We start from the raw sequence: 15,073 nt of genomic DNA on the forward strand, positions 1-15,073 counted from the left end.
TCCAAGTCTAGTGACCTTTTGAAACCCTCAATATCATTCCTTTCATGAACTGAATATGTCTGGCTTTACTTCCTTGGTGAAACGCTCCCCGAAATACTCTTCTAGTTTTCTGTCTGCTTTCACCATTTGTCTTCCTCTTACTTCAAAGTTTTCCTCTTCCAATTTCAAATGTGAGCCTTTCCATAAAGCAACACATGGTCCTTATTTGCTTTATAGACCTCACCCAACCCCCATCACAGTGAGAAGTCATTAAGCCTATATCCTCTTAAGTCTTATTAACATTCTTAGTCCATCTGCTAACATTTCCATTAAGAAGTTTTGCTTTTAAACTTAATGTGAAGTCATAAACTTCTCATACGTAATTCCATGTTGTCATTTCCTGATCGCTAATAAATGAATCATTTCTATTCTAAATCTTTTTATCTTTAAGTCCTGAAGTTATCTAAATCCTTATCCCCTTCCTTCAGCTGCAGAAACTAACTCACTACTGTTTTGGAGGGGTCTTATCGAAGGGTCTTCATCAATGCTCTCTCCTCTTTATCAGATAGCTCCCAAACTGGAAAGCAAATCTGGTGATTTAAGTAAATGTCCAATTAAGAAATGTTTGTCTCCCTAAATTTACCAGTGAATCTTCGTAGATTTCTTCTTTTTCTTCTTTTGGAAGAAAACTCATCAATGTATAACCCTTAGGAAGATTTTCTTTCAATGGTAAAAGCTGCTCTTGTGTCTCTGGGAGACAATTGAGATTTTAATTCAGTACATTTGTACTAAACAGTGAAATCATTGCATTATTAGGTAACCCCTGGTATCAGTTTTCAAGAAAACCTCATAACATCTTATTACATATGTTGCCCCTGAAAGAGAGTCCAAAACTTGGAAAATAATATTAGAAAGAATATTATGGTAGTTGAGTACACATAATGTATTTTTTCTGTAATTTTTATTTTCTACAATGAACTTGAATTACTTAAACATGGGGTAATAATACTCTGTGAGTTTACTTTTAGAACTGTAGAACAGCGAATATGAGCCTTGAACATAGACATACCTAATTTCATATCTCAGCTCTTCATAGTGTCACTGAACACTATTACATCCTAAACTCCATATTTGGTGAGGGAGTAAGAATTTTTATTTCACAGAAATATAAATGAGGTAACAAATTCAATCTTTCTACTTAAAGGTAGTGACATAGTAGTTGCTAAAGAAATGTTGATATTTCTTAAATGCAAGAAAAAGGAGAAAATATTAACATTTATGTGGTCTCTGAGTTTCATTTTATATGATGATTTCATGTTAACTTCGTTAATTTATGTGTCGATATTACTCACTGGTTGGTCTCAGGACAGGACTCAGAAGGTTCTAACCACACTTTTCCATAGAAACTGCCTTTTATAAATCAATGAGAGATTTGGAGGGCAAAACCTTAGGTCAAGATGGAAAATTGTGACTCTGCTTTAAAGGTCTAAGTTCACTAAATTCAATGAGACACTCGGTATTCTAACCTAAGGTGTTCTCCATTTTTAGAGGAGGCTGCAAGAGAAGGAGGTTTAGCAATTAAAAAGAAAATGTTCATTCAGTAGAGTTATCAAAATTGATTCAGCAGTGTTGCAAAAGTGATATGAGAATTGATGGAGCATTTCTACTTAATCTGAGCATTTAACTTGACTAATTTCAGTAGTCTGCAAAAAAAAAAAAAAAAGGTTTATGGCTAGTAATTACTTTTTTAGCCGTGATGTCTTTTCATTTGCAAATGTGTTTCTGGGAAAGTTTGAATGTTGGCTTTTTGGAAAATGACTTTATTTTCTACACAAAGGTCATTCTTAAATGTCAAACATCATTTGATAGTTGTTCATGTTTCATTTTTTTAATATCTGGAATGCTGCTTTTTCCAGACTTGTTTTTGAGGTCAATGTAGCATTTTGAGGTAGTGGGAAATTCTGGTTCTCTGAAAACATAGTGTTGAGAAAAACATAGAGCACTGTTACATAGAAAAAATTAAGTTCTTGTGTGATTCAGTCGTGCCCTTTATGAATAATTAACAGAGTGCTCATCTGGTAAAGGAGTTCAGTTCTTTCTCAGCCACTAAGAAGAATTGAGTACTGTTGTGAGAATTTTATTCTTTTAATGACAATGGAGTCAGAAATCCTTTTCAGTTTAAAGAGGACACCACGATTAATGCCTTTGCAGTCTCAATAATTTAAAGATTGAATGTATATGTTTCTCTGATTTTTAAGTGGGTTTCCTCCATAATGAATCTAATGTGGCCTAGTACTCACACTTTTAAATGCTTCATTGACATATAAATACACCTTCTTATTTATGCTCAATAAAGGAAATTTTTGTAGACGCAAAATTAAAAAGGGATCTCTTGCCAAGGGTGAAAGCATTAGGGAAGAAACAGTATGATACATTACTCACCATTAAAATATTTTCATTATATCTAACCTCATGTTAATGACACTATAAGACTACACTCTTTTGTATGGCAACTTAATATCAATTCACATTATGAAGCTCTTAATTTAGCATATTTTCCTTCCCATAGAGTAGCAAGGAAAACAGTTGGACAGGACCTGCAGCTAAGGTTATAAAAACTCTGAACAAACATTAGCCTATTCTATATTCCATCATGATTAACATCATAAAACCACATATTGCAATTTAGGAAAGTAAACCATGCAAAGTGCAGGGATATAAAATTAATTTTAAAGTTGAAAGGAATTCTAGTAGTCTAATTAACTGTATGGCCTTTTTATTTGAGAGCATGGCTCATCAATTAGATGTGATTTTTTCTGAGTCCCAGACCAACACATCTTAGCTGTATAATGATGGACAAGTAATAAAACCTCTTGTAAACTCATCCTCCCCATATCTAAAATGGGACTAGTTATAGAACCTAACTCATGAAGAAGATAGCACTTAAATGTAGTGCCTAACTCATTGGAAAGAATTCTAACACATGGCAGAATGAGCTGATGCGGATGGAACCCAGACCTACTATGAACTTATAAAAGTGTTGGATAAAAGGTAAAAACAGCAAAAATGAGCCACGCTGTAAAGAAAGGGTAACATATAAGTGTCCATAAAATATAACAGTAATAGTGAAAAGACAAAAGACAAAAGACAAAACGTTAAGGGTAAGCTGGGGGGCTTTGAATTGTTTTGCAGTTATAGGCTCTAAATGGCTAAAAATCAGGATTTCAGTTCTGTTTGGTGGGGAAGAGAGTGTCCTCAGAGAGTGTAAGTTGGGGAACTAAATCCAACTACACAAAACCTGGGGCATCAAAGAACTGCCCTTTCTGTCAAAAGAGAGCTAGAGAAATTTCAGTCAATGGCCTTGGGAAACCAGAGAAGGAAGTTTGTCTTCTTTCAGGAACTTTTGCAGAGGGCAAAAAGAGTACCACCCCTCTCCCCATTGCCCCCCCCCCACACACACACACACAATACTATCACAAACCAGGTGGGTGTATGGTGTGAATTTATACGTTTGTGATGTCACAACCTAAAGCCAAGAAATTTACCACTGTGGAAAGAACTCTTATACTGAGGATTATAGGAGTTTCATGGTGGGGATGGGGGAGTAGCAGAATATTATACAAGATGAACCTTCAAGAGAAATAAGATGAGATTAAATAAAGTAAAACATAATAAGCTATGAGAGTAAACAAAGATCATACAGGAGAATCAGATAAAACATAAGGCGCACACTAAGAGCTAGAAAAAAATAAAATCCTTCAATAAACCATAAAAGATATATGTTTAAAGTAATTTTTAAAAGAGCAGAATAATAAAGAATAAATATAGAACAACAATGGTAAAAAAATAGAACTAGCAAAAAATAAAACATATAGTCACTGAAGTTAAAAATTTAATAAATGGATTAAACGCTAATTTGGACACTGTCAAGAGATGTCTTTGTGAATTGGAAGACAGATTGAGGAAATCACCAGATTCAGTAAGATTAAGATCATGATATTTATTCAATAATAATAATAAGTTCTCCCCTTCCTCTCTCTCTTTTTCCTCTCTCCCTTCTGAAATACTTTTAAGTCTGTTACAAGGCGCAGGGTACAGTAATGGACAAGATAGATAAGACTCCTATTCTTCTGAAGCTCACAATTTAGTGGGTTGATAGACACAGTTATTAAATGAATATATAAAACAAAACCTATATTGGTAAGTTCTGTGCAGAGAATTAAAATCAGGTCTAGAGAATGTCTGTATAGGTACTTTGTATTTGGCTGTCTGGCAGAGCCTCTTAAAGAGGTGAAATTTTAGATAAAAATGATAAGAATGAATCAGCCATGCACAGATCAGAAGAGTTTCCCAGTTGAAGAAGTCAATTAGTGCAAAGGAGAAATGAGCTATATATGTTTAAGGAACTTAAAAAGGCCAGTATGACTGGAACATGGTGAGTAATGGGGAGAAGAACATGAAATGATCTTGAGGATGTAGGTTGGGGCAGATTATACAGGGCTCTTAATAAGAGTCAGGATAAGAAGTTTGAATCTTATTCTAAGAGTTGGGGAGATGTATAGGGACTTTAAGATGAGTATTGATATTATCTGTTTTCCTGTTTAAAGGATCTTTCTGCTTTGTGGAGAGTGGATTATAGCAGGAGAAGTGGTAGCAGAGGTGAAGGTATGTACATACAGTTAGGAGGCTATTGCAATTCTCCAAGTGCTACAGGCCAGTGGGGTTTGGACTAGAATTGTAGTGGTGGAGATGAAGAGATGGTGACAGATTTGGAATATGCTTTGGATAGATAGGAATTGAAGGTTGATAGAATATGGGGTTTGGGAAAAAAGAATCACAGATTCTAGGAATCAGATAAATCCATGTAGGAATTATTTCTACAATATTCATTACTCACTGCTTAAGCATTCCAGTAATCAAAGGCTTGGTACTTCGCATGGTCACCCATTTCTTTATATGCACTAGAAAGTTCTTCCTATGGATGTTGACCCTTTTCCAACTAATTCATTCTTAATAAACAGCATAGTTTATTCATATTCCTGCGACATGACACATTTCCAGAGAGTCAAAGGAAATTACTATTTCTTCCTGAGTTTTTTTTTTTTTTCAAGCTAAAAATTTTCAATTTTTTAATTCTACTTATCCATTTATGGACTTATAGCACTTATAATTCTATATTGAAGTCTGATTATTTAAATTTGCTGGAACTTTCCTACCGAATTTTACTCTCCGAAGTGCCTTATCCATTGAGCACTCAAAATTTTATTCCCAAAGTAAGCCCGACACGAAACTATAATTTTTGAGACAGTCCTCACTCTAATTCTAAGTAATCCAAATTCTAAATGCGAAGTAATCCAAAAGTTTCAAATTTCATACTTAAAAAAATGCAACCAGAGTTTAAGTTGAGATTTGGTATATCTATTGTACAATGTTGACTCGTCAAGCTTTAGACATAGAAAAAAATATATATATATGGACTAAATAGATTTGAAGAGAGATTATAGTTAATTGGAAAGTACAAGGTAAAACATTAAAAAAAAGCTACAACACAAAAGAAGTTATTCTTCTTTCAGAGAAGCAAAATCTTAATTGCTTCTTCTACTTGAGTCTTGGTGAAAAAGTTCACTATAATTGGATAATCAGAGCTGTGTTTTCCTGTAAAGATTGAGGTGAGGGAGGAAGAAGAATTTTAAACTGAAATAGGGAAGGATTTAGCACATAGGAGATGCCATCCTAATCCCCTTTGCCTGTGCTTGGCTAGTTGGCTGCCACAGAAACTCGGTGCTATGATGATGAGTAAACAACTTTGGACTCCTTGCTAGATAATGTTAAGTTTCATATATGGTTCAGAAAGTATAATATCAGCTGAAAAACTATATTTAATGGACATTACCAATATGAACTACCCAGATGCCAGGATAGGAATGTCAACTTGTAGTCTTGGAGTTTTTATCAATGTGTTTCTGAGTTCTCCAGTCTTCTGAGGACTATACTTTAGTATAATTTTTAAACAAGCACTTGACTTAACCTGTCACATAATTTAGAACTAGAAATTGAATATCTCCCTAATATTTCTAAGAATTGTTTGAGAGAGAGGTTATATATGTTCTTTACATGCATTACTGTTCATTCTTACATTATTTTAGCTATATTATCAATTATTGCTTTGTATTTTGCTTCTGGGGCTATTCTCTTTATTCTGTCCCTTGCCAATCCCAATATGAAATCAATGTACCTTTTCTTTAATCACCTTCTTTTAAATATCTCTAACAGGGTAAGTCGGATTTTAGGAAGCTGGCTCTAGTGGAGAAGGATTATATTTCACTGCAGCATACTCCATACATTTATACATAAATATCACAGTTATTAAGATTGCTTCTGATATTCCCTCCACAAGGAATTTCTTAGTTTTCTCATCTACTGTAGTTCTAGTCCTCCCACCATTGTTATGGACACCCCTCTTTTTATTCATCTCCCAAGATCTTTTAAATTCACCTTCTTTCTCTATTATCTCCAGTAAATCTCACCTTCTCTCCCTGTCAGCCTTAGTAAATTTCAAATTATTAACCGGTGAATATTTATTCAGCTCTCCAGATCAAGCCCTAAGGCCTATCTTTTCATGACCAAATTGGACCATCAAGATAGTTTGATAAACCTAAGATAGTTTTCTACATTATTTCTGACAAGCTTTTATTTTTATTTTACCATTTATTTATTCACAAACTATTTATTTTGAGCATCACATGTTTATTAGAAAAAAATTTGAAATGCATAGCTAGCAGCACCTCTCATAAGGGAAATGATTAACTTGCTTTCATAAATGTTGAGTTTGCCAGCAAAATATCTGGGTGGCACTGTAGTGTAGGTGGTCTGGAGAATAGAGATCAGCCTATGGGAGAGAGAAACTTGTTTTCTTAAAAGGGATACCTAAATATGCAGAAATGAGTGGGATTTTCTGAGGCAGTGAGTGTTGAGGCAGAACCTGAGGGACACTCACATTTAAAGGATGTAGAGTCACTAAAGCAATGAAGGAGATAGAAAGCAGTCAGGAGGAGAAAGAAAAGCAAATTAGCAGCTTTGAAGGCCAAGGGAGGTAAGCATTTTAGGAAAAACTGTGGGTTGGGGGACGGTGGGAGGGTGTCAAATGCTGAAGGAATCAAGCTGGGTGTGACAGTTCCTAAGAGGTAAATGACTTTCAAGAGAGCAGTTTCATTCAAGGACAGAGGCTTGAAGTCAGATTGTCTGACATTCAGTGAGTGGGACAAGAGGAATGAGAGGATACTCTTTTGAAAGTTATTTTCCATTTTGTTCTCTGAACAATTCTTTTCCCTTTCCATTTCCCAGGGAATAGAAAATAATAGGTTTAGCACTTACCCTTTAATAACTGGAAACCGGGAGTTCACTTTTCCCAGAGAAAGTTCTTTATGACTATATAGGGGACTGAAATGAAAGCAAAGTACAGCTTGCAGTAGTAACTCAGAACCCCCACAACAGACATGGAAGAAAACCAAGACAATGAAAGTTGGCTCAGGGGAAAACACATTCAGTGTGCTCAGCTGAAGTGTTGGTCTTTGTACAGAAGGAGAACATAAAGTACCAAGTAAATGGAATGAAAACACCAATGTCTAAACACATGTTGGTAAAATTTCGGAACTCCAAGGATGTAAAGAAAAATACTAAAAATAGTTTCCAGAAAGAAAAGCAGATATGAGAAGACATCTCATAGGCAATAGCGGATCCCAAGATTCATTGTAAAAGCTATTTTCAAAGTTCATTGAGAGAAAAACTACTCGACCTTAAATATCCTGGGCCTGGCCAAGCTAACATTCAAATAAATCAACTTTAGACCTCTTCTTTATTTAAAGCATATACTTTAACAAAATTTAAAACAATTACAAGCAAGAAAAACCAACCAAAAATGAATATAGTAGTTAAGACTAAATTATTGAAGCACAATGGACAAATAGTGTAGCTTGGAAGTAAATGACATATGAATGTCAAGACAAGAATAAGCATGAGTTCTTGGTTTGGAAATGAGTACAGATACTGATTCACTGAAGAAATCGATAGATTAAAAAATACATTTACATGTAACAAAATTACTATATAACACGTAAATAATTGAATTAGGGTGTTTAGAGGGAAAAAAAATAACAGTGGCAATTCCTAGCAATCCAAAAAAAAAGACAGGAAAGGGGAAAAATAAAAAAATGTCGGAAAATATGCTGAAGAGAGACCCTAATGTAAGATGAAAGAAATGAGTTTACCATTTTAAGAAATATAATAAATACCAAGGGATTTAATTTCCTATTAAAAGGCAGAGACTCAGATGGGATCTTTAAAATTCAACTATATATATTGTATATATGGTATATGCTTAAAATGACATTGAGGGGCTGAAAATAAAATATAGAAATGTAGGAGACAAATGTTTTAATAAAGCAGGTATTATAGTATTAATATCAGATAAAAGAAGAATATTGAAATATTGAATATGAAAAAGCACTAGTCAGAAGAGGGATGTTGTGTATTGATAAAAATCAAGTAGACCAAAAAGACCTAACATTTTCTCTCTCTACACTACTTCTTATGAAGTATATTAGGATGCGCTTTCGGAAGAGAATGTGACAATATCAAAATTTGAATTGTACTCTCTCACAGAAAAATCACTTTTAGGAATCTCTCCTTTGGTAGCAAACCTTGAAGGACAGAAATGTCTATCAGTCGGAAAATAGGGGAATAGTATGATGACAGTGTAGATGAGTGTGTGTGTGTCTTCTTGGAATGAGAAATATTCTCTTCTGAGGTATATTGAGACTAAACTAGTGTATAACAAAATACATTCAAATTTAAAAGAAAGAAAACCCTAAAGATAATACAAAGGAAATCAATAAGACTACAATATTTTGGGGAGCATGATGATCTGGCTTCTGTGTCAACAGTTTTAATTTAAATGGTCCTCTTAACCAGTTTCCATTGAATGCTATGAATGAAATACATAGTTAAATTAGTTTTATCTGAAGCAATCTATGAATAATAGAAATTAAAAGTTATTAATCTGACTAATATATATATATATGACTGCTTACAATTATCCTTTACAAAGGGCTGGCTAGTAAATTTCATATTTATATAAAATTTTAAATGCCTTAAATATCAGACTATGAATAAGTGTAAAATTTTCTCTCACAAAAAATAAACTTTCGTCTGCTCTATTCACTGCTATATCTCCAGTGCCTAAAATCCTATCTGGAGTGTAATACAGTGCTCATTTGATGTTTGTTGAATGAATGAAATTTATGCATTCCCAAATATCCTGGAAAGTATATTGTCTTCTAAAAATATTCCTCTCCAATGTGGATAGATGCATACATACCTTTAAATGAGTGTTAGGCAATCTCACACCTCACATGCAGAGGGAGTAAACCTTAGTTTGGTGCTTAGGTATGGATCAAGATAACCGCTCAAAATGATTAAGTTAAGAAAATGTTTAGAAGCAACCAATACAACTCTTTATTTTACTTAGACTCTAAGGCGCATATATCTGTGTACAGACCCATTAATCAAGCTTGGTCAGGTCCTCTAGGCCTTTTAGTCTGTTGAGAGATAGCCAATGGTCCAACTTCTGACATGAGAAAATAATGTAACTTTACAACTTTAAAAGGCCTTAGATCATGTTCCCAGAAACTCCTTTGCAAGAAGAAAACAGGTCAAGAGACTTTAAGGTGAGAAGTTCTGAAACATGAGCTATGTTGCCCATTTATTTTTTTACCCTTCCACATTCAGCTTTAGTTTACACCAGTTGAAATGGTCTTGTCTTTAGGTATGAAGCACTACTTTGAAAAGGCTAATCATTTTTAGTTTTCTCTATAGAATGTCAATTGAGTGTCAGTACTAATAATGATAACTTGTGGAAATAATTTTGAATATATGCGAATTGACTATAAGGGTAATTTATATCCTAGAAAAATAATAAAAATATTTTCCAATTATATTCATTTGTCTCTGAAAAATAAGCTAAAAGGTTAAGGAAATGGCTAAGGTGGTAATATTTTATTTTTAGAAATTATTATAAACACTGTGTATGTTCTAGTAGAATAATTTTCATTAAGAAAGTCAGTATTCCCTCAGTATATATGTATACAACGATACTACTTTACGCTAAAAATTCTGTGATAAACTGTAGAAAAATACCAGTAGATAAATGGTAAAACAACTAGAACTGTTTACTTTGATATTTCTAGATTCTCTGAAAATTTTTTCTGTATGAACATAATGGATAAGTTAAAATGGATAAAAGACAGACTAACTCCTCCTTGCTTACTTGTAGGTACAAAGAGTAAACCTGGAAGCCAGGTGACTCAATCAAATATAAATTAAATGCAATAAAGATATGTCAGAAATATCTAGATACTAGTGTCTTATGAAAAAAAGCAGGCATTTCATAGATTATATATTGAAATATTTCAGTTAAACAACCATTTATCTAATCTTTTAACCTTCAATCAGTGTAGAATGTACGATTTTTATGGAATGTCTTATTAAATTATTTCTTTTAATAACTATGCACACAGTGATGTCACTTTAAGTTAAATTATTCTGTACTATACTGTTATAATAAATGAAAAGGAGCTTTGGCAAGTTGAGAAGTGCCATATGGATATGAGCCTCAATTTTTTAAAAAGGAATAATTTTTCTTAAAAATTCTAAATAAATACATAGTATATATAATACAATATACATAATGTTATACAAAGATAATATCTATTGAAAATATCAAACTAAAAAATATCTCTTTTTTTAAGCATAGATTTTCTTATAGAACTTTTTTCTGTAGTTTTTGGGGATCACTAAATTATTCTAGTTGCCTACAAATTAGACCCAATAGTCCAAAGATATGCTCAACCTGCTCAACCTGCAGTAAGTTGGAACTGGACAGCATTCTGTGTGGTTCCGATTCTTATTCTAATGGAGGTATTTCTATCCAACTGCTTATTCAGGCTTAAATGGATAATTGCAGTAGCCCTCTAACAGTGAATCTTGCCTCTATTTTTGTTTTCCTACAGTCTACTCTCCATTCTTCAATTAGAGTAATCTATCTAAATTTCACATCATGCTATGATACCCCACTTAGTCCTTTTAAAAACCTTTCAAAGTTTTCACTGTTAATCAGAGATACATTCCAAAGTTCTTAGTGAGGCATGAGAGGCTTTCTATGGACCCTATTCTCCCTCCCCCAAATCTCTTCAGGAGCACCTTTTGTCCTTCCTCTTTGTACTTTATATTCCATTAATAAATAGTAACTTATCATTCACCCAACCCTGAACATCTGCTGTTTCAAAGTTCCATATCCTCTAACAACACATTTCTTAAGTTCTTAGATCACTATTGTATCCTATTGTTTTCCCTTCAGAAGAACTTGGCTTTCCATCACTAGGCGACTCATTTATTTTTGTCCTTCCAGAAAAACCTGAAAGATGAATCCGTTGTCATTTCCAGAGCAGCATTCCCCTCCATTTGGAAATCCTTGCGAAGTCTACTCTATACACAGAGGATCACTCTATGTTTCAGAAATCTTGGCAGGAAAGCAAATAAACCCTGTTCTTGTTAGAAAAATATAGAAATACTTCATCCAGGGACAATTCAGTTTACTTTCTTATATTCAAATTCTCTAAGAAGTTATTTAGCAATAATGTTTTTCAAATTTTACAGTGTAAGAGTTTGTCTTCTGCAAAAATTGTTAGAGCTCACAGTAAAGCATCTTATTTTGCCACTGATGTACTAATGTGCTAAATTAAATTCTGATGCAGGTAAACAAGAAAAGACATTCAATTACTAGTTTACTATTGGAAGTGAAATTGCATTTATCATTTATGTGTTTCTACATTAATTTTCTTCAGCACCAACAAATAAAATATTTTTTCAAACAAACCATTACTGATAGTTTATAAAAAGTCAATAGTTAGCTCAACAAACAGATGAGGTCATAAAATGCAAATGGATAATATATAAGAAATATTAACAAATAATTCCTATATGATTACATGTATTGATAATTTCTTACATATAGCACTACATCTAATTTACTAACATTTCCCAGAAGATAGAAAATAAGCGTAAAAATGATAATTTAAGGCTTTACCCCCCAATTTTTTAGAAACGTTTTAGATGTTTTATTATATAATTTTCAAATACATGTTTGAGAAGATCTGAACAAAATTATCATTATATGCAATTATTTCAAAGTTTCTATTTGAAATAAAGATAAAATATAGCATCATTGTCATTATCTAGGAGTATATATACTCAATATATTTGATAATGTCTATAAAATATATTTCATGATTGAAATAACAACTAAACAACTAAATTGAAACATGACAACTAAATTGAAACTGAACATTTTTAATTTTTCTATAAATCTACTAACAGTATGTCCTTTGACTATTCTATGTTTTCTTATTGTAAGAAATAGAATCTTGGTCCCTACAACTAAATATTTCACTATGGTGGTGGAACCAAGAAATAATTTGAAGGAAAGATTACCAGTTAACCTCTTAAATTTCAATGATGGATTTCTCAGATACCTAATATATTTTAATATGTCTTCATTTTTAATATTTTTAATATTTTTAATTTCCTCAAAGTTTATTTAAGTATTTTCTGTTATTTCTAAATTTGTTAAATAAAGCTGTTATTCTTGAATTCATTGGAACTTGTCTTCCATCTGCTTATTCTACTCCTATTTGTTTCTTCAGGAAAATAAAATTAGTAGATTTACAGTCAACAATAAAAAGTACTTTTTAACCAATGTCCTTCAGGATTTCAACTAATGATATCTAAGTCTAAAATTCCATGTTTCTAATAGTTTATGCCAGTTCTAGAATGTTTTTGATTGTACCGACTCCAGACTTTTCTCCTATAAGCTCTATCTTTTGATAAAATACCTGCTATGTAGGCACTCAACAAATAGTTGCTGAGTGAGAGAATACAATATTTAAGTCTGATCACACTTCAAGAAATCTTTTTTGAAGTCTCAGAAAACAGAAAGATATCAATGACTAATGGTCCGGGCTGCTCTTTATTATCTAAATACCTCCCAGATATACACAGAAAATTTTCACGCTATGTAATTGTGCCAGTTCTATTTCCAAGATGTATAAAAATAAATGAACAAATTCAATAACTTCTACTCCTGTCTAAATATGAACCTATACTGAATTAAATATAATAATCTAATTTCAGAAAATATCTGGTTGCTTCTTAATAGAATTTATTTGTTTAAAACACCATAATCCAGCTAGGTGAAAGGATATTCCTTCTGTCAATGAGTAATGCATTTAACATCCTTACTTGTTATGGAATGACAAATGGAATTTTACTTCAAATGTCCAGTTTCATGACTTTAAAGATGTATTTTCTCCTTGGAGACATATCAGCAAGTCACTGTTATTAAGGGTCATAAATAATTTAGGGAATAAATACAAAAAATGGGTCTTGAGAATGGCTTAATATTTTGATTAAAATATATATCCTTTCATATTCCACAGGATCATCCATGTTTAGTGAATTTCTTTGGGTAAGCTTTAGAACATTGGAAACTATATCTTATTTGTCTTTGCAACTTTAATATCTCATATGTTAAATAATTAATAAATGTTTATTGACAAATTAATCTTTGTTTTAGGACAGTGAGATTTAAGTTCTCAGTAAAGTACTATTGCAGATATTTTAATAATAACCTTAATATATTTATGGATAATAAACCTGTTGACAGAAGAAGTGTCAACCATCATAATCATACATAACTAACTTTAAAGTAATTTACTAAAAATTTTATTTTTTTCCCCATTGAACTGTTTGCTAAACAAATTTTAAAAAATGGTTCTAAATATGTAGAAACTTGTACTTTGGAAAAGCAATTCTTAAGATGAAATTTATTTACATAATAAATAAATGTTAAACCTCAGCTATGTGTAGGAGGTGATTTCAAAATTCATAAGCCAGATTTCCTTCCCATAGATGTTTATAATCTACTAGTAGGAATAAGACAATCTAACGGTTAAAATGAAAGTACATTATTGATATAAAGCAAAACAGAAGTCAAGAAAGATAGGGGATGTGATGATTATGATTGGAAATAGTTCATGAAGGTGGCGCCATTATTTAGACTTAGAGAAGGACTTTTTTGTAGATATGGCTAGAATAGCTGGTGTTTCAAGTGAAGAAAAATGAGAGAAACAACGCGGTGACTTGACTATTTCCATGACAAATATGGCGCAGTTTGGCCATAGAATGTAAGTAGGTTGAGAACAGTAATAGCTTAGACTAGGGTGTTTTCTGCAGAAATGCAAAGGAAGATTAGCGAACAATATGAAGTTAGTATTTACACTGCAAGTTAGATTGCAGTCATAACTGATATCAACTAACCTAATGTTCTGCTTGTTTATGTGTTAAAAAATAAATACATGATAAAATAACAAATGGATATGTGTTTTAATTTTTTGATGACTTCAATTTCACATTATTATAACTCTTGATTTCCAGACAAAAACTTTATAACTGATCATTGACTATCAACTGTCAGTTTTCAGGTCTATTTCTTTCTTAATGATCTACTTACATATTTTTTAATGGGGGAAGAAAAGACATAAAACTATACTTAAAGCAATACATTTTCAGAAGCTTTTTTCATATAAATTTAATTGTATCCTACTTCCAGAGTACTACTTTTTATCAAGAAGCACAGTGAAAGACTATATTTTTTCACTTGTGTGCGATATAAAACTGAAAGCAACAAACAAGACAGACAAAAACTCATAGACACAGAAAACAGTTTAGTGTTTCACAGAGGGAAAGGTGAGAGGAGGAAAGGCAGAAAAAGGAAAAAGGGGTCAGATATATGGTGCCGAGAGATTTGACTTACGTGGTGAACACACGATAGAATCTACAGATGATGTATTATTGAATTATACACTTGAAACTTCTATAATTTTATAAACCAATATTACCCCAATAAATTTAATAAAAAAAGAATCTATGAGAAAATGTGCCTAAACATGGAAGTCATCTCTTCTCATCTGAGTTTTATACA

At 32.4% G+C, this 15,073-nt stretch overlaps 1 protein-coding gene across 4 annotated transcripts in view; it reads left to right on the plus strand.

Annotated features, from left to right (window-relative positions):
- ADGRB3 (adhesion G protein-coupled receptor B3) overlaps nucleotides 1-15,073 on the plus strand; it is a 653,858-nt gene that overhangs the window by 237,675 nt on the left and 401,110 nt on the right. The window contains exon 1 of one of the 4 annotated variants that reach the window (XM_016157601.2): nucleotides 1,743-4,644. The exons of the other annotated variants lie outside the window; for them this stretch is intronic. The gene's annotated coding sequence lies outside the window, so the exon portion shown is untranslated. Of the gene's footprint in view, nucleotides 1-1,742; nucleotides 4,645-15,073 lie in introns of those variants that run through there. 4 annotated transcript variants of the gene reach the window in all.

Source organism: Rousettus aegyptiacus, unplaced genomic scaffold, assembly GCF_014176215.1.
Source record: "Rousettus aegyptiacus isolate mRouAeg1 unplaced genomic scaffold, mRouAeg1.p scaffold_m13_p_1, whole genome shotgun sequence".
Lineage (NCBI taxonomy): Eukaryota > Metazoa > Chordata > Mammalia > Chiroptera > Pteropodidae > Rousettus > Rousettus aegyptiacus.